Below are 20,455 nucleotides of genomic sequence, written 5' to 3' on the forward strand. Positions count from 1 at the left end.
TCATTTTGCTGTTTGGTTTACAATGATTCCCTGACACATCCTTCAAACCCCTAAAATGTTTATGTCAAAATATTTATGATAAATATAAATAAATAAATAAATAAAAATAAAACAGAGAAAAGCAGTGAGTTCTCACATTTGAGAGAATGGACACTGCTGTCCCCCCCCACCTCCCCACTGTAAAATCAGTGATAAATGGAGAATTAAATTAGTAACAATTAATTTTTTAACACCATACTGAAATTGTTTATGACTTATATTTGCTAAGTAAACCATTGTTAAACAGCTTTTCAGTTAAAGAACTGGAAATGCATTAAAACCACCAAGAACAAAAACTTTACTAACTAACCAAATGCAATATTTATCAGATTAAGTTCATTTAAATTCTGGGATCCTATACATTTGGATGATGTACTAATAATGTAAAAAATGCACATCCAAATTACAAAGCAAGTCTGTGTAAAAATAAACAAACAAAAAAATTAACAAGAAATGAAATTAAAAAATCTTTTGAAATTATATTAATAAACAAATTAAATAAAACACACAGAAAAAATAAAATAACTAAAGTAAATGAATAAATAAATAAATAAAATTAAAATATGCCAAATAGAATAAATAAATAAATAGATTATTGAATCGTTGAAGTACTAAATAATTGAATGAAAATAAATAAATAAATACAATGAAAATAAAATGAATGTATTTTTTATGTTAATGAATATGAAACTAGGGTATTATTATTATTTATTATATGCTTTAATTAAATTAAAACTTTTGTACTGCTTTATATATATATATGAAAAGTAAATAAGTGAACTAAATATAATAAAGAAAAAATTATATAAATAAATAAATTTAATTCTGGCAAAAATAAAATAATAAATTAGTAAATTAATGTATAAAATATAATGAACAAATAATGGAATCCTGATCAATAGCATAAATAAATAAAATGATACAGGTTTTAAAAAAAGGCTAAGATGTAATAAATGTGTTGAATTAATATAAAAATCTAAATATTCTAAAAATATATATTCTAAAATGATGATTAAATCAGCTGTAATGACATTTTTGCCAGTACACCAGATTTAGATTTATTTACCCCCAACAGCAGCTCCTAAATAGAGGAGGAGGAGGAGGAGGAGGAGGAGGGACGGGGGCTTCAGCGCAGCGATGATGGAGTCAATAAATGAGGACATGAGAGAGGAGTGGAGGCAGAGGATGCTCCGCATGTCACATGTGAGCGTCCCAGCGTGTTTGTGTGTACAGTGCGTGCTTTGCGGTGCAGGTCCTGTAGAGAGCGGTAGATAGTTTTAATAAGTGGCTCCACAAGCCAGCGCTCCTCTTACTGTACTGTACACAAGCGGAGGGAGGAGCGACCGTGTAGTATTTCTTTTTTGGTTCTTTCCCCCCCTGTCGTTGTCGTTGCAGTTCATCCAGCCGCTACTGGAGGACAACAAAAGAGGAAACAAAGTAATCGTTTTCACTGTGAAGCCTCGTAGGAAGGAGGACGGGGAGTTGTGGGAGGCGGGAGAGAGATTATTTTGACGGTACGAGCCGCAGCAGGCAGGCGGACGACTGTGTTCGGAGTGCGGGCACGAGTAAGACATCCAGCGCTGCTGCAACCAGAGGAACCCGGCTGACTTTTTTCACCCCCCCCCTTTTCAAGCTTTCGTTCCCGCCTCGTGCTCTAATTTCCAACCCAAACTGGTGTCCGTGCCGCGCTGGAGGGGTTTCACCGACGGTAAGTGTTATGAAGCCTGGAAGCAGTCCGACGGTCGCAGCGTGGTGTGTGCAGGCAGTTTGGTGGCGCTAGCTTCAGTAGCCCGGGCTGGTTTGACAGATCAGATCAACAGCCAGGGCAACACACAGCACATTCAGCTGGAAGCAGGGTCCACTTCAGCCACTGTTCGGCTGTTATTATATCATGTGGTTGGTGTTTGAAAATTAAGGTAAAACTCAGAGCGGCTGCGGTGCTTGGTGTGGTTTATTACTCTTGCCCTGTGTGCAGCTCTCAGGCCCAGGACTTGGATTTAACGCCTGCTGCACTCTGGCGCGCGCACGGGCCAGTCACGCATGCACACGTGCACACACATGAAGGCCAACTGGCCCGCTCATAATTTACAATGCAGCCAAATAAACCATGTGACGAGCATTTAACGTGATCATGGTTGTGCCCACCTGAACATAATACGTTTTCAAACTTTTATCACCATCAGGTGACGTAGAAGTGTGTGTGTGTGTGTGTGTGTGTGTTTGGTATCAAACTCTGGTATTTGTATTTCACTTTTAAAGTCAGTATTCTTGTATTTAGAACAGTTATATATATATATATTAGGATTAAATTCTGACTTTTACATCACCTCTTTATTGTGTCATTAGAATTCTGCATGTCATGAATCTCTGGAAATGTGTTGGTTGTAGATGATTGCATTACAAAAGATTTTCCAATTAGGTTATATTTTATTTATTATATATAAAAAAGCCAAGAACGTTTTGGTTTGTTTGCACTAGATCAAAGTACAAATGGGTTTAATATTAAATGTGCTGTGGATGCTTTGACTCCAGTGTCATTTTAGATAAAAAAAAATATAGTAAAGTTCTGTTCAAAACAGTGTATTTGTCTTGACATGAGTGCAGATAAAGGCTAAATGTACCCTGGGAACACTGACAGTGCTTTCTAATGACATTTCGTCTTACGCTCAGCCCACGATTGAGAATGCCCAGTGAAAATAAGCCCAGTGCATGACTGAAAATCATAATGGTGAGAGTTTGCTTGGCGCATTTGCAGCTGTTAACGTTTAAAAGTCTTCATCAACACATTACAGGCACTGGAATAATTAAATCACTCAATGAAGCCACTCTGCTCACATGCTTGTCAGGGCGTCTGCTGTCAGCGGTACCTCTTCATTTATCAAAGCGGCACCTTGCACAGTTCTGCGAGATGGTCTAGAAGCTGCACGGGCGCGCGGATGTAGGGCACAACGAAGCATGTTTCAAACAGCAGTGTATGGATTTTCCCATTAACATAGTAACCAGTAGAAAAAGGGAATAATTTAGATTTGAGTTTAGACACATTTAAGGGACTTTGCAGCTGGAAAGGACATGGAGCAGTTCTACCAAAGATGTCTAAAATATCAAACCAGTTTTGAGATTTCTTACAAAATCAGACGTTAAGTCAGATTGAATGATATTGTTCTAGATATTTGTTCGTTAATAATTAGCTACCAGTTTAAATTACAGCGCTTAGCTTGAGTTTGGCTGAACCAGGAGGGCAGAAACCTGTTTATTCAAAGCTGCTGGGTTGAGTCTTCTAACTCGTTTAGGTGTTTTCTCACAGTCATTTTTGTAATAAATAATTATTCTGAACTTTTACTGGAAATATTTTCCAAGCACAGAAGGAAAACACATGGGAAACGCTGAGTGATGTAACAGGGCAGCAGAGAGAAAACAAGGACAGCCGATGGATGTAGCCCCATGTGACCTTCTCTTCTCTTCTCTTCTCTTCTCTTCTCTTCTCTTCTCTTCTCTTCATCATGGGGCTCCTTTAGGGAGCTGAGGGTGACCTTCTTCCCTCTCTCCCAGCAGCAAACACCCCAGTGGGCCTCTCTTTTTGTTGCCCTCTCCGTCTGTATTTCTCCCTGGCCTCCTTGCTCTCTGTCTCTCTCTCTGTCTCTCTCTCTCTCTTTTTCTCTCATTTTTTCCCCTTTTCCTTCTCCTCGCCTCCCCCTCCTCCCATCATCTGCTCCTGTGGAATAGCAGTGGCGCTGAATGCTAAGAAACGTAGAGCATCCTCTTATATAACGCTCAGCGAGGAGCTGATGTCCTCGTCTGTATCGGCTGTATAATGATGTCAGAGCTGTCTGGAGAGGCAGGGGGGCATGCTGGGTAGGCCAGTATGTCAGGAGCTATTCCTGAACTGAGCGTGGCAAATGGGGTGAGCCTGGGTTTTACTTTATTAGTTTTCTTCTGTAAATCTCTGCTGTATTTTTGGAACAAAAACACAGCAGGTGATGAAGATGAAGATGATTCGATGCTTGTTTTGGTGAAACGTGTTGTCGTCTCTCATGAGGAATGACACTGATGTGACAGTAATTATCCTGCAGGAGCAGCCACATCTTCAGCCTATATGTTAGCAGGGTTAGCATGAGTTGCTTTGCCTCTTTGTAAATACACATTCCTGGTTGAAATAAAAGGATATGCCCTCTGGCTTCTTGTCGTCTTACTTTCCCCTTTACTTGCTCTGTAACCTCAGTTGACATATAGTTTGTCTAGAGGTGGAGCTTGAGACGACTTCTCATGTTGTCTATGATTTTATAATTAGGTCTTAGCTTCCCTTGCCAGTTTGGTCAGGGCAGCAAACATACATCCACAAAATATCATGTGATTTTTCCAGAGTTTCTGCTCTGTAACTGGGCTAATAGATGTGAAGGGTAGCTTGTGCTCATAACAATGACGTGCTCTGATGCTGCATGTCAGCAGAAGCATCTGAATTAATTATCCCTAGTACAGAAATGTATCATGGAGTTTATTTCTATTTGAGTGAATAAATAGTTCTCTTCGTGGATGGTGAGAGTGCTCAGTCAAAACAACATTTTAAACTTAACAAGTGGAGATGCACCAATTTTAAATTTCATGGACAATTATAGTTTCATTTACAGTCTGACCTCCCAATTCCAGTTTGGTCCTTGTCTGATTATCTTTCTAATAATTACCATTGACAGAATACAGGGTCATTTATTTGTATTAAATTGAAATTGAATCTGTGTAATAAACCACATGTTTTCTCTAATCAAGCTGAAAATTGCCCAGTTCTGATCACTGGCTGAACGTCTCTAATAATAAGTCCAAGAATGTGTGAAATCACAGTGATCTTTAAATAAATGAATCCTGTATCAAATGATATATTCTTCATAAATGTCATAGCAGAGTTTGAAGCGTCTTTGATAAACACAAAAAACAAAAGCATAAATTACACCATTTATATGCCTATTTCTTAGTTTTTGTTCAAAAACTGCATACCCATAATACAATTAGTATATATCTGCAACCACAAGGTCAGTTTAAATACTTTTGGAGTCATAGTAAAGGGAGATTTGTTAAGATGTGGAAATATCAGTATATGTGCTAATAGTGAAGAATAAACGAAGACGGCACAAAGCACAAATGCACAAAGGCTTGTCCACCAAAAAAATCCCCCAAAAACCAAACACTGTCAGGGTGAATGTAAATATCCCCTTGAAATGATAAAGATGTAAGTTTAAATTTATAAAATCTAGCACAATATGTGAAAAATTCCTCTGCAAAGGCCAACTGTGGAAAAAGTGGAGCAGAATAAAATTAGCCAGGTTTTAGTTCACACATTTCAGATCAGGTCTCCAAAGTCTCGTTTCCACCAACGGGGTGCGGGTCGGGTCGGGACGGTTAGGGTCCTGTTACGACCCGTTTGTAAACTATAATCTCGTTGCGCTCCCACAGCCCAACGTAACCTAACCTGAGAGGCGGAGTATAAGCTGGATAACGCTAGATGCCTTGGCTCCGTAATAGCATGTCGCCATTGCAGGGCAACACCTTCCTTAAACATTTAGTTCAGGAAGGCCCCGTCAAGGTCTCTCTGGGAGAACTACCCAATGATCTTGAGGAAAGTGCTGACCTCCTCGGTAACCTCCACGGTTACACTTCACAAGGAGCCATTCCTACTTTTTCATGCCAGGTCGCACGGAAAGTGACATTTTTTTCACACATTGGAGATTGTAAAGCCCCAACGGTTTGGGTCAGATCGGCTAGATTGGTACCCCAACGGAAGGGGTCCAAAAAAGTAGGATGGGTTGGGTCGGATTTTTCGGTACTCTTCCAAGTTTTTGTGTATGAAAACACAAAAGAAAGGTGTCCCGACCCGACCCTCACCTCTGGGTGAAAACAAGGCTCAAAATGACCTCTTTGGGACAATTTGGCATCATCTGTTATCAAAGTTTCCCAACTGGGGGACCTCAGGTTTTAGACTGTTAACTAAGAGCTTGGGGAAAATTTTTTTTTGGCTTTCTAAAGAAATTTCAAAGAAGACTTCATCTGGGTTCAGCTCTTGATTCTGGCCTTGTCTCTGTAGTATGCTTTGGTTCATTGATTTGTTGAGTTAGTCTCCCCATGCTTGTTGGAGAAAAACATGTCTACTGCGTGATGCTGCTATGGCCTTCTGTGACTGAAGGGGTGATATTAATAAGGCAATGCTAACTGTCTGGTTTCTTTCACACATGCTTTTGGTTATTTTGGACAAATATTTTAATGTTTTGTTTGTCAGATAAAAGGATTTTGCCTTTTGTTATTCATTACAAAGGTTTGATTGATGGAGTATTGCATCTTCTGTAAAGTTCTTCCATCTCCTCGCAAGAGTTCTGCATCTTACTTGTGACCACTGTTCGTTGATGAGCTGTTTTCACTCAGTTTTGCTGGGCAGCGATATCTAGGAAATCTGTTTTCTGTTACAAACTTCTATTTTTCAACTATTTGTGGTTGCTGTGTTTGGGAGCCCTTTAAATGTAGCAAAAGCTTTCTTACTTTACCATAAGCTGTTTCTTTACACAATCCAGACTATTACCTTTCATTTCACTCTAGCATACAACAACTGAAATCTTACACAGAAACCTGCTTAAATACAGTATGTCCAGTGTCCTCAGTTTGGTTTGAAGTTGTGGAAATACCTAAAAATAGCAACTCTGTATGGAAGCCGAGAGCAGCCATGCTCGAACATTTTTTTAACATTATCTTGAGAAAAAAACTTGGCTATCTTGTTGACATGATAAAACAAGATTGTTTAAATTAAACTTCCCAAAAGCCAATTTTACGAAGCAAACTGATTAATACATCCTTGAGTCAACTTACTGTCACAGATTCTGACCGATTGTGACAATTACCGGCTAAATTAGGCGCTAACCACCCGTTTTCACCTCGATCATTTCGTGATGTTGAGAAAACAAAGTTCTGGTATCTCGTTACCTCGAGAAAACAAAGTTATTACAGGAAAACTAGCTTTGTTATCTCAAGATAGCTGAAAAAATAGCTCATGATCTTAAGATAGTGGCATCAATGGCTGCACTCCACTTCTTTTTTTGCTACTATGAAAATCTTTTACATTAGATATTTCTAGAAGAGCCTAAAAGATACAACTTGTAATGTGCAAATATTTGGATTTGCAGACATTTGTGATAAATATATTAAATCCAACTTGGTTGTTAATTGGCTCATTATTTTAATTTTAGTGGGTAGTAGAACTTGGTACCACATGCAATGCAGTCTAATGAGCTAAAAGTATTTTATTACTATAAAATGACTCCACTTCAGCCCATATATTAACAATAACAAAGAGCTTTGGGTGTCCCTTGTTGACGCGACCATGAAGGAAATTCCAAGCTGTTTCCTGTTGTAATATTTGGCACAGTAAACGATGGCAAATTGCAAGTCAGACTTCATCAGCAGAGAAGAATGAGGCGAGCCCTCCTGTGTGATGTCGTTGTTGGTTTGTGTTGCATCGAGAGGCCCACGAAGCTCCACTGCTGATAAGCATGCATTCATGGTGAACATGACAAGAGATTATCAGCGTGTCCTGCACCAGTTTTCACACAGACCACTCGGGGTCCTGCTGTCTTTGAGATACTGGAACATCCCTTCTCTCTGGCACACAAACACACTTGTAGATGCATTACATCTAACACCAGGCAGGCAGCAAGCTCCAAGATAGTGGTTTCTTTTTCTTTTTTTTTCTTTTTTGTTTTTTTTTCCTTCTTCTGCCCCCTCCCTTACGCCTACTCATAGTGGGTTAGGTTTCATTAAACTCTTTTAAGGTGTGTTTTTTTTACGGTTGTTTCTGTTGCGCAGTGGTTTCCATGCTGATGTGCTCTCCTTATCTTTTGTATTCCTGCATGCCTTCGAACTGTTGCTACTCTGTGCTGCTCTTTGCACAAGCTGCAGCAGCCTAAATTACTTGGGAAAATAATAAAGCCTTTTATTGGTCAGAAAGAGTTGCAGGGGTGTTTTGCACAGCCGCCTTTCTCTCTTATTAACGGCAATCAGCTTGACTCTGCTGGGGTACAACTGGCTTTTCATCAACTTGGCACTGAGACCCGAGCGTTTTTTTTTTCTTCTCCTTCTTCTTTTTGCCAGCGTGAAGCAGAGCCCTTTACGAGTCCATCTGACATTTGCTTGTGCAGGAATTTTCTCTCACTCCGTCGCCGTGAGAGCTACCTCACATTATGAAGTGGAAGACAAATGAAGTCACTACTCATTTGCAGATATGTTGAACAGCTCACTCCCAATAAAGACAATAAAGTGGCTACTTGTACTCTCATAAACACAAAGGCCTTGTGGAGTACAGATGGAGTCTCTTAGCATGGATTTGATATTAAACTGGCAATAACAATTTCAGTATATTTGCCCCTTGCGGTGGAAGGTAATCATTTTAATAATCAGAGATCAGGGGAAGAATTAAAGTGTGTGATCTTGACAATAATAAAACAAGAAGAATAACATGATGTATATCAACCCCCGAGATTTCACACAGTATTACCGACATTGAAAATTAACTGTTAAAAAGCAGGTTTCCTTTCCGTGGTGCATCCTAGTGGTGAAATGTTGCAAAACTGTACTTTTGTCTTGGTTTTTTTCATGTTTGGTTGCATTGCTTCAGTGAGACCTCCCTTTCCTGTCTGGCGGGTTTACATGTTTCCATTAGCTGTAATGGACAATTTTAAAAAAGCAAAAATCCACATGAATTTACTGAGACTTGATCTGAAGGTCATCAGGATCAAATTTAATGACAATTTGGAAATAATTAATGGTTTTGTTATTTCCACTGAAATGGAAATGGATGTTATGGGTTACTTATGAGTTCAGGGAGTGTAATGGTGCTTTAAATTGAAAAATTTCAATGATTATATGCATGATGGCAACTCCAGACACACCAAATTTTTACATGGAACTTTTTCTCATGCTCCAGTTCCCTGTTGAGTTTCATGAAAATCAACATAGCTTTTTAAAGTAATAAAGCTAACAGTCAACTGGCAACAAAACTATGAATCTAGTGGAGGGTGAAACAGAAACTCATTTAAGATTTTGCCTGTTCATGCTCACTTTATGTACAATCCAGACTTCAAAAGCCACTTCTGAGTTCCAAGGTCGGTTTCAGACCCATTTCACGTCCAGTCTCCTCCCTACTTTTTTTTCAGGAGTTCTCAGTAATTATGTGCAGGCTAGATAAAATCATAGTTGTATGTGTGTGTAGTTCTGTACACTTCTTCTAAAAAGTTTAGCCATTTGTGTTTTTTTCTTCTTTGTTCCTTTCATTGGTTGCAGGTGAGCTGTACTTTGCACCGCTGCCCCATGATTTCCAGTTGTACTGCTCCATTTGGGCATGCATCTGCATCCAGAAGCTCTCTGAAAACGTACTGAAGCGCATGAACGCAGAGGACGACCTAAGGCTTAAATGGACCTTAACTCTAAGTCAAGGACCATGTCTTTGGAGGCAGTGTTATATTACTGTGTGTTGTATTCTTGTGCCTCTTATACGTAGAAAATGTCATTCTAAAGTTACTAGGACAAATCACATTGTTTTTGAGAGTTTAAAGCAGAGAAATCATAGAAAATATGAGAAATAACAAACTGAAATCAGACAATATTTGGAGCCTTTGCCTTTAAAATGATATATAATAACTGTGGCAATCTTTATATATTTTGCCTTAATAATTCAGTGAACTTTTACATTGCACAACCAGAAAATCTGCTTCCATTTAGAAATTCTCCATGCTTCATCATATCATCTATCCTCATGAATAAATATAAGCAGAGACCCAGGCTGGATAGTGGCGACTCGTCTCCTACATTTACTGTACATCAGTAGGCATTTGATTACGGCTGGAAATGAGAACAGAATAATTTGACCTTTTTGATCTCATTAATGCGTTTAATGCTGTTATGTTGCTGCAGTTCAGTGGTACACTTGAATAGACCTAAACCCGGATTACTCCTCCTTGGAAACAGGATTCCGTTTCTCTATAAAGCTACCACTGCTTAAAATCTTCTCAAACCCCTAAATTAAAAGCTGAATAAATCGCCTGTGGGGATGAAAAGCAGGAGTTTTATTGCTCCCTGTTTCTAATCTGTCACACTTGAGGAAACTTGAATGGACTTGTTCCAACGCCTGATGGTTTGGCCAGCTTCAGAACTCCACCTCCCGATTATTGTATTTTTTTCTTTCCTTTCAAGATCAGAATCAGGGTTAGGGCCGCCTTCTGTGCTGGATACCTACAGCACTTATGCAGTAGGAAGTTGCTACATTTACAAGACCAAAATGAAGACCTTTGGTCTCAGAGTTGGCCCTCAGAAAAGAAACTTGCAGCTTTTTATTTGGGTCCAGACACTGTGGAATTACAAGTGTCAGGAGGGAATGAGGCTGTAGTGCTCTCCAGCACCAGTCTTTACTGTCGTAAATACTCGTACTGCTGCAAGATGAACTCAGGTACAGGTGTCACACATTTATAACTTGCATCTTCGACTGCTTGCCCATCATTTTTCTTAACAATTTGAGCTGTCTGTCCTTTAATTTTAGTTTATACTTTCAAGTTTCTCATAGGTACTATGTTTTTATCATGCTGAAAAATACAGTAAAATTCTGGTGAAATTAGTTCGCTCAGCTGAGTTACTCAACCTGATCAGGCTCTGCCAATCAACTTTGTCCCCCCTTTGGATACCAGTCTGAGTAAATATAAATAAAATTGTTTTCAGATAAAATTTTGGAGACAGTAACAGTACAGTGGTAAAACTGAAAAAGAAAAACCTGAAAATCTACAAGGAATTCTCGAAATAAGCGTACACTATTAAAGGTAATTGTTATGCTGTGATGGTATTGAACTTGGCTTGGCTTCTCCTGAACATGGTCTCTAACTGTTGCATTGGTGTTGGGGAGTTTCACCTGTTTTATGTCGTTAAGGAAAATAAACTGTGAATATTATTAATAACACAGTGAGATATGGCCTGATATGCTAATTAGCCATCAGGTCAGTGATGTCTTGCTCCGTATCTTGGTTACTGCAGGACTACCTTTTAGGTAAAAGTACGTATTGCTGTAGTAGTTTGAGTTATTATTAAAGATATATTTTGTAAAGATGGAATAAGATGTTTAAAAATGCCATAAAAGTTTAGGAATTTTAGTTTAGTTTTTGTTTTATTAATGGTAAACCGATTAATTGGTTTTGTTGATTAATAAAACGTTTCCTTCATCTGTTTAAGAAACACGTCAGTTCGGTTTTTCCAGTTTAGTCTTTAAACATGACAGCTTTCACCAGGCTGAGTCAACTCTAAGTCAGCTTTAGTGGGAAATTCTATTATATATTGTATAATATAACTTCTGAGATATGAACAAAGGATTGTGGGTGTTTTTGGGAATGGCACATATACACAGAGGCACCCTTGACATTTCAGAGGATAATGGACAAAGTACTTCGAAGGATTCTGACATTGAAACATTCCTTCAGAAAGATTTGATGACAAATCTTAGAAACGCCACCAGTTCTCCTCCTTCCTTGACTTTAAGAAGCTTTCACAGTCTCGCCACTTCCTTCCTTTGTTGCCTAGCAACCATTGTACCTTTCACTCTTAATTTAGGTACTTTTTTATTTAATTATGCCATTTTTCTACATTTATATTTAACCTATATTTGAATGGAAGCTTGTTTTGTTTAGGACGGATTTATCTTTGAGTTGTGAACATGGTCAGACTGTCTGTATCTTTAACTTTGATGATGCTAAATGCAGGTTTTCACGACAGAGTGAGAAATAGCTAATTTCAAAATTTGCCCGGTTTATCAGCTCTGGCTTCTTTAATGCCTCCAAACTATGAGCCATATGGTAACTAGTGGCAGCCCCCATTTTTTCCTGTTTATTTTAGCTCTTGTTGTACATCTCTCTCATAAGTTACAGCAAACCGCTTTCTTAGTCGAGAGAGTGGTCCAGGTTTTGGGCACAAGTTTGGTTTTCTCAGTATTCCCATCCCATATCTGTCTGACTGGAGCAGTATATGTGCATACAAGATGTTTTTCTGGCTGAAGAATTAGACTTTGGTTTATGTTATGACTGTCAGAGAGGTTAAAGATCACCCCAGAGTTTAGATGGGCTTCTTGGAAGCGTGACTGACAGTGACCCACACTCTGCTGGGCCTCTCCGATACTGCACACCAAGCATTTTCCTGTTTGAGGAAACTTTCCTCCTTCTGACATCATATTTCCAAACCACTCTGATGAAGACATTTGTACCCCTGGTGGTTACTTCACTTCCTCAGATTACTTTGAGTGAATTGCATTTGACAGAAAGTGAAGTCAGCCACAAGCCGGGTCCAGATGCTGCATTTGTTAATGAACTTACCAACTGGAAGGTCCTGGCCTTGAGCCTCTTTTTACGAGTTTGTTGGGTTTAGTTGGCCTGTGATCCAATCATGATGGCAGAAATTTGTCCATTATTAAATTATAACTGCAGGTGTGTGCGCCGTGGTTTGTGGTGAAGTTGACTGAAAACAGGAAATGTGAGGTTTTTTTTTCTGACAGTTTGATGCTGTGATGCCTCGAACACTTGTGGTTAATCTTCCTTTGTTTTTCGTCTAGTTAATTCACCTGCAAAGTGACACTATTGTGTATTTGTCATTTGAGAGAGACACAGTTGTCTTTAACTTATTGACATTGACTTGTACCGTTTGGCTATGTCTTCTTAAAACCCACACATTGGCTTGAAGCTCTCATTCATCATGCTAGATTATAAACTTGATGTCCAACGATAACACTTTACAAAAAAAAACAGTTAAAATATTAATCAGCACAGATAATCTGATAATTAGTTCCAGCCCTGACTATACTGAATTGTCAGATGAAGTGAAATAAGACGATTTAACACACCTTAGAGCTACTGCCGAGATACTAAAGGTCCATATTGTGCAAAATATACTTTCTAAAGGTTTTCTAACAGTCACGTGTGCCCTCATAGCCAGTGTATGAGGCCTAAAAATGAGAAAATCTTTCACCTCTCTCACTCGCTTGCTCCACTTTTTAGCAAATTTGTGCTGAAACAGGTGAGTCTGAGATCTTCCCCTTTGTGACCTCATGAAGGGAAATAACCACTACCCACAGTAGTGGATATTGCCCCCCCCCCCCCAGATAGTTAGGCCTGCCCTCTAAAATCCCAGAGCGGACGCCAGCGAAAGCCAGATACTCTCTCAGAGATAGGCGTAAACAGGCATCACTCACAAACATTTAAAGGTTCAGAAACAGCTCGTTCTCTGTAGAGCTCACTAGAACCATTTTTGGAATGGCTGAAATTAAGGATCGGGGCTGAATTTGGGGCAATACAATTTAAAAACAATGTTGTTTTGACCTCTGACACCCATATGAAATTATTGAAAAAAATCTATAATATGGGACCTTTAATGGAAAAAAGTTTTTATGTCAGTTTTTTTTTTTCTTTTTTTTCGATGCCATATGTTTTAATAATTAGAAGTATGGTGTCGTAATACACTCTGATTCTGGTGTAAAGTGTACTTGAAATGATCTAAAAACAGTTTCTATGTTTGCAATCTGGCACTGAAAAACAATCAAATCTTAAGCATATAAAAGCTTCCTCTGCAACAGAAATCAAGGTCACTTTGTGTGAAATATCTCCAAGGAACATTTAGTGGTAAAGTTTAGATGACAACAATTGCAAACAAAACAACACAAAAGAACAACAACATAAAAAAACAAAACGGGGAGTGTGTTTTAAACCGTACCTGTTTCTAGCCAAGTAGAACCATGGGGAGCTATGCACTGGGAGGTCCAGAATGCAAAGTTAATGCCAAGCTCCCTGAGGTGCTGGCATGCATCTGTGCATGTGTTTGTAGAAGAACTCGGAGACTTGCTGATTTGGCAACCATGCGCTTTCCACATATGAGTCGTCTTAACTGCAGCCAATCATCTAATGCTGGCAAACGGTAGATAATGCAGGTTCATTCAGTTTCCTGTTGGTACTGAATATACCTCTCCTTTCACTGACTTGTATGCATTGGCATGTGGTAAAATCTCTTTGGTGTTAATGAGTTGTAGGGACAGCATACGTTGGCATATGTGTATGTGGTTTCAACAAGGCTGCTTGTGTGAGCTCTGCATCTCTGCACCCCCTCTGAAGTGTTTGATGTAGGGAGCAGAATCATGTTTCCATGAGCATAGCTGGCCCAGAAAGCAAGAAACTCAATATTCTAAGTGTGAAGCAACCAGTGTGTGATCAGTGTGCACTACCGCCTTGATGCAACTTTGGCCTGGCAAACTGGACACTGAGATGTGAGCAAGCTGCATGAAAACAATGCACACTTGCACAGCCTCTAGTTTGGTAGATGAATGCCTGCATGTTTTCACACCATCTTCCTAAAAACCACACAATCACTCTCAGAAACACATGAAGGCAGCTGTTCTTGGTTTATATGTCATCACATTTTATAGATCAATCCTCAGTAAAGAGCACATGTTGCTCAAATTTGGTATTTGTGGACCACATAGAAATAGCAACAAAAAAGGTATTTGCATATTTTATCTGCAGCTCTGTGTTTCTCTAGTGTGTGTTTAATGCTGTGCACTATAGTAATTGCTTCAGTTTTGTTTTATGCCAGATGACTCAGAGATGTTTAAAAAGCTGCCAACAGTCCTACGTGATTGGTATAACTTGCTGTTTTCGCAAAAGCAAAAATCATCTAGGAGATCACAATTATTTACCTTGATTACCTTTCTATCATCAACCAAAGAAAGATCTGTAAATATAAATAAAGCTAAGCTGGAACGGGAGATTGAGTCATGTGGTTTGGAGCCAGGCCCAAACTGTGGGGTGTTTTTGATCACAAAGCCGGACTTCAAGAGCAACCGTTGGGGGTCCCAGGTGGCATTGGCATGGTTGCAGAACCTGAAGAGGGATAAGGGGCCAAGGCATGCTGGACAGTGAGCTGATGGCTAACTGATACACCTGCTAAGTGTCATCAGAAATGAAGGGGGTGACAGACCCATGGCCGTCCAAATACAAAAGAGGACACTAGGGATGTAACAATATGGAAAATTTGATATCTCGATTATAGTGAAAAGGAAACTTTCACATAAAAAAAGGGGCAAGGGCTTGGCACAGCAACAGAAATATTAACTTTCAATTGACCAAATGTGTAAACAGATTACAGGAATAAAGCTTATTTGTCAGGTGCATTTTACAATCTGCTAAACATGTAAACATATTGATTGTAATGAACAGTGAAGCTGATGTATGGTACACCAGCTCCACTTCCACTGGTCCAGAAGTTGCAGCAAAGAAAGTGCCTTCTCTTTATTACATTAGCTCTGACCTCATTATATAACTTGGGAATTTGTGTTTTGGAGAATAAAGTGTGTGATGGCACTTTGTATTGTGACACGGGTACTTTCAGCAGCTTCAAGAAACCTTGAGTTTATGTTACAGAAAACATAACTGGCCATCTGTATCGACTCTATCTCGCCATTATAAATAACCATAATCACAGCGTTCTTGTATGTTTACATTATTTTACGTCGGTCTGTGTTCTGTCGGCTTCGCTCAGTTAAGTTTCGTTGTGAAACACTTAACAATTTAGCTGCTAACATGGCTAACGTTATTAACTAGCAGCTTCTCAGACAGTTAGCTCTTACTAGGAGACTCAAAACGAAACCTAGTTGGTGTTTAGGAGGACATATATGGCTTAAATGTTTGGTATATGTCATTGAAAAGTTACATGTAGTATGACAATCTTCGTAAAACCTAAAAACCTGACGTTTGCTTACCTTGCATTGGCTGTAAAGATTTGTAGTGTTGCTGCCCTTCGCAGCAACTTTCTTTTTATAGTTGTCTTCAAGCAGCTGTTCCTCTGCATTTTTTAAAATATCCAAATTAGGCCCAGACTTCAGATTTAGTTTTTTTACTTGGGTGGAAAATGTCCAGTGTGCTACCACTTTCCGCCATGTTCTCATTCTGTGTTAAAGTGTCATTACATTTAAAGCGTCGTTACAAGCTACGCAGTCCCGCTGCGCCTGCATCGCCAAACCCGGACAAGGCTGTTTGTATAGTCCAATAACCCACTGCGATAATGAGATTAATTTAAACATAAACGGTAATTATTATCCTGTAAAAATTCACCGAGATTTACCGTAACATCGGTAATCGTTACATCCCTAGAGGACACGCTGCTGCTGCTCTTGATGCATGTAGTCTCCGTTTTCTCCCTCTTTACTCAAAATCACCCATTTTCCATCCACTTTCTGTTGCTTATCTGGGATCAAGTTGCAGAGGAACAGTCTAAGCAGAGGTCCTCAGACTTCCATTTTCCCAACCTCTGACACCACGTTGTTTGTAATCCATCTGATTAGGTATTTGTATTAACAAGCCTAATGATAAAAATGTCTTGAGAGTGTAAACATATGTAAATAAATAGAGAGCTGGATGGATGCACAATAGTTATGCTTGGTTTTTGTCCAACCCAGAGCATGCTTTTTCACATTTACATAAGCAAACCTGTCTGAATCAATGTCTAGCATACACAGTTTCATATTTACGGGTGTGAAAATGAACTGTCACAATAATCAAAGTGGTCTTTGGAGCTGTCACAGGGGATTTGGCTGGATGAAGGCCCCGGGCTGACTGACGACAGCGAGACCCTGGCGGGGATCTGAGAAGAGGCTCCAAATGGTGCTTGTTTTCTCTCACCAGTGTCCTTGACCCTTGTCCACGTTGGATGAGCTCCAGCTGGTCCCCAGAGCGATCTCACCATACTTTCACATCTGTGGTCGTCCTCTGTGCCAAAGCTGGCAGTGCTGACCCCACTGACCTTCCACTCTAGTTTGTGTGTGAGAAAGCACCAGTAACAGATGACGGTGCAGCGAGGAGAGATGGAACACAGGCCGGGTTGGACCTGTTTATATTGGTGTGATGTGAAAAGTCATTGTTTACAGTGACAATGCATGGTTTACAGTCCATCACTTCCACTTGTTATTCCTGTGTGGATGTACGTGTATGTGTGTAGGCAGACCCTTTTCAGACTTGAGGAATTAGCTAACGGAAGCTGACCCCGGTCCTTTCTACTCTTCCAAGACACCCCCATCAATTTTCCACACATTGTCACTTAAGGTCACAGCTCTGCCCCCGTAAGATGACAGTCGGCTGTAGCTGTACAGGACATTCATATAAAGAAACATTTTAATTCACGATCTTGGCTTCTGACTTATTTTAAGAAACACGTTATATTTATATATTACATATGAATATATAAAATAAGACATTTTCCTTTTAAGCCATTCATTTTCATAATAATCCAATCCAAAATAAACTACAATGGCTGCATGTATAAAAAGAAAGCTGAGACACCGGAGGTTACTAAAGAAGTGTCAGAATCGAGATATGTTTTACTGTGTCAGATAAGTTCACCTGGAACACAGTAAAAAAAAGTGTAATTACTTATCTCCTCCTTAAGGAAAACCACATTACTTTCAGCGAACACCAGAGGATGGCAGCCCAGCTCATCTAGGAATCAGTAAAGGGATTTCTGATGAGGAACTTTGTAAGTAGAAGCTACAAAAAGTTCATCTGAGCAGTTTTGTGAGTGTTTTAAAGGAAGTGTTACGCAAGTATATATATCGGGAACCCGTCAGCCAATGTCAATGAGCCACATCAATGGTCAGAGTCCGGAGAATCCAGGGATATCCCCAAAATTCACCTTGGAAACATAATGATGATTCAGAAAGAAGTGAAGCCCAAGGTAGTATATGATAGGACGAGTAAATAATTCACTATAAAATCCCCCTCATCTTCATGGAAACTAGCAGGGAATTCATGATTTATTTCAAACAAACGCAGAGTCATAGGAGGTGGAAAAACTTTATTTGCTACTCTTTGGCAGCTAGCCCACAGAGTTTTTGTCCCACGGTGATGAGACAGACCTCTTTGTAATCCTCAGTCTCTGCTTTCATATGACACCTTGTATGTGTGGTTTGGTTCAAGTGGAGAAATGAGCAGAAGCAGCAGTGTGCAGTAGCACATCTTTAAGTGCTAAGTTAAGTTCATCTAACCCAGACCAAATGTTGATTGGATCTTATTTGCAATTCTCTCATAACAAGAGTCTTAAATCAGTCTGGACAGAATTGGGCAGGTAGATGTAGTGAAAAATGAAGCGATCCATTTTTCTTCTCAGACGAATCCCCCAATATTCCTATCTTCCTATATATTAGTTTGAAAAACACAATTTTTCTCATTTATTTGTACCTGATAAATATGGTGAGTCTTCCAGTCCTGGAAAATAACAACTGATTCTGCCCAGTGTTAGAGAATTTTAATTGGATGCAAAGGAAAGTGTAAAAAGTCCTATGAATGTCTGAAAAGTGCAACGTCAGATAAAACAACAATGCAAAGAAACAATAGCCCCAGTTCCATGAAGGGGTCCAGCTTGGAATGGTTCAGTTAGCCCAGAACTCTGTTATGTTTCCACAGCCAACCATACCCTTACCCGGTAGGCAGCGCATCAGCTGGATAGCACAGATGCATCAGCTTTGTAGTAGCGCAGGGTCACAGTGGTGCCATGTCTTCCTTTGAATTGTAATGAACGTGACCCCCCAAAAAAAGGAAAAAAAAAGAAGCAGTTTGTGTTTTTTTCCTCTTTGCATTCAGTAAAAAAAAGAAACAAAACAAAAAAACAAAAAAAAAAACAGGATGTATTTAAACATGGCGGTGTTCCTGCTTTGCTCTTAGTGCTGAGTCGCACAGGAAGTGATTATTCTTTCAACCAATCAAAAGACTGCAGTGTGTCAAGCTCCACCCTTTTGGGCTGGATTGGTATGATTGGCATATTCTGGCACCCTTCCCATTTTTTGCTTGATGTAAAATGCAAGAAAATGTGTACTGACCTGGACCCGTTGGTGGGAACTGGGCTTTCAGAGCTGTGAAGTCACTACACACACACACACACACACAAAATAATAATAGTAATAGGAAAGTTTCCCTTCATTACCTCATGAAATGTTCCGTATTGTCATCACTGTTTGCTAATGTAACTCATAATTCTGCAGAAATGCTCGTATTTTGGCTTTAAATATAACAGTTACGATTTCATTATTAGAAACAAGGACCGGAGCATTTCCAGACAGTGCATAATTGATTATTGAACTGTCTCATGCAGGAAAGGCCCCTCATTATGCAAACTGATAAACACAGACAGTACATGTGCCTGTCTTTCATAGGCTGCATTCACAGAAACACGTGCATGGCCATAAAAACCCACAGAGCATTTAAAACAGTTGGTGCCACAGCTCAGTGTGGACTGTTTTTTTTTTCTTTTGCTCCAGACTCTGATATATCAGGCTAGCATAGGAGGTATTTATGTATTTTCACTTTACTCAGCTCACTGTGACTTCAATGAAAATGAGTCGGGGAGTGAGTTTGGTGTAAATTTGAAGTTGGAAGGAAGTTGGAGATGAAGAGGGAAAGAGTTCAGAAAATGGGTCATACATCTGAGAGCCAGGCGTTTTATTCTTTATGTGAAGGGTTTCGGGATTTTATCCAATCGCATTTCTCTTTTTTTTCTTCCTTTCTCTTTTGCATTTATGTTTTGTTTTTTTCTTTTTTTCTTTCTTCACTCCCAACTTTCACTGGCCAAAGAAAACCGCAAAGACAGGGAGAGAGTTATTATCCTTGGCTTGTCTGCAGGGGACGCGCTTTAATTTGGACACCACCCAGCTGATCAATCTCCACGTTGGCTCAGTTGCACCCCTGTGTGTGTGTGCATGAGCGAGTCCACACATAACAGCTAAGCTTTTAAACTATGCAAACTAGACTGTTCTAAAAGTAAAACACAACAGATTATTCCCATGTGGAAATGGCTTTTTCTGCACAGAGCTAAGGAGGAGGATTGAATGGGATAAGAGCTGAAATGAGCGTTAATGAGTTTCATGTTGAACTCATCTGTAGCAAAGACAAAATAAAGAGAATTAAGGTTATTCCATGTTTCAGTTGGAACGTCTCCTGATTGTCTGAATTTGAAATGTGGCGTGCTGTGGGTGATGCAAGGAAAGTTAATGTGCTGCGGCAGATTGTTAAGCTTATTTGGAAATCACTCGATTGTAACGTGCATACTCTTCCACTTAAGCAACTTGGAGTGATTTCTATAATATGCAAACATGTGGCTGTGATTCAGAGAGTGGTTTGGTAAAGTGTCAGAGAGCCTGCAATATTTCCTCTTTGAGGATTTCCTCTGGCATCAACAGCACTTTGCCTGCCTCTCTTAGAAAGTCCTGTTTGTGGGCATGACAGCAGTTTTCTGAAACTGAGCACAGTCTCAATTCATTAAGCAGCAAACTCACACCAGTAAGCAAGAAAGTTTGTTCCCACTGGAGCTGTAGAGAGACTCAAACTGATTA

General features: G+C 39.5%; 1 protein-coding gene across 1 annotated transcript in view; it reads left to right on the forward strand.

The window, feature by feature from the left end:
* The first annotated feature begins 1,384 nt into the window (after positions 1–1,384).
* LOC121632055 (thyroid hormone receptor alpha) overlaps positions 1,385–20,455 on the forward strand; it is a 159,047-nt gene continuing 139,976 nt past the window's right edge. The window contains exon 1 of the mRNA XM_041973223.1: positions 1,385–1,747. The gene's annotated coding sequence lies outside the window, so the exon portion shown is untranslated. The remainder of the gene's footprint in view (positions 1,748–20,455) is intronic.

Source organism: Melanotaenia boesemani, chromosome 21, assembly GCF_017639745.1.
Source record: "Melanotaenia boesemani isolate fMelBoe1 chromosome 21, fMelBoe1.pri, whole genome shotgun sequence".
NCBI lineage: Eukaryota > Metazoa > Chordata > Actinopteri > Atheriniformes > Melanotaeniidae > Melanotaenia > Melanotaenia boesemani.